The sequence below is a fragment of the Babylonia areolata genome, chromosome 4 (assembly GCF_041734735.1).
Source record: "Babylonia areolata isolate BAREFJ2019XMU chromosome 4, ASM4173473v1, whole genome shotgun sequence".
NCBI lineage: Eukaryota > Metazoa > Mollusca > Gastropoda > Neogastropoda > Buccinidae > Babylonia > Babylonia areolata.
Genome location: NC_134879.1, coordinates 9,694,463 through 9,694,809, shown reverse-complemented (window position 1 = coordinate 9,694,809; position 347 = coordinate 9,694,463).

Below are 347 nucleotides of genomic sequence, written 5' to 3'. Positions count from 1 at the left end.
GTTTCCATGACCAGGAAAATTCTTCAAACGTGCATGCGAAGTGCTAGTTAAGTCCAAAGATGGAATTCCATATACACGGCACCGAAATGGTCGAATCGCACCAAACAGTAAACTGACTTGCTGAATCCCTCACCACTGACGAAACTCGGCATCAGCATGTAATGTCGTTCGTTGATGGAACCGCTCCACGAATCGGAGAGGCCTTGACCCAGGATTTTCTTCACATTTCGAGATCTCAGAGCATGCCACGCTCATTTGGAATCTACGCAAAGTAGAATTTGACTGTCATTATTTGTAAGATGTAGATTTTATTTACCTGTTTATTCTCTGAATCATTCATTTCTTTA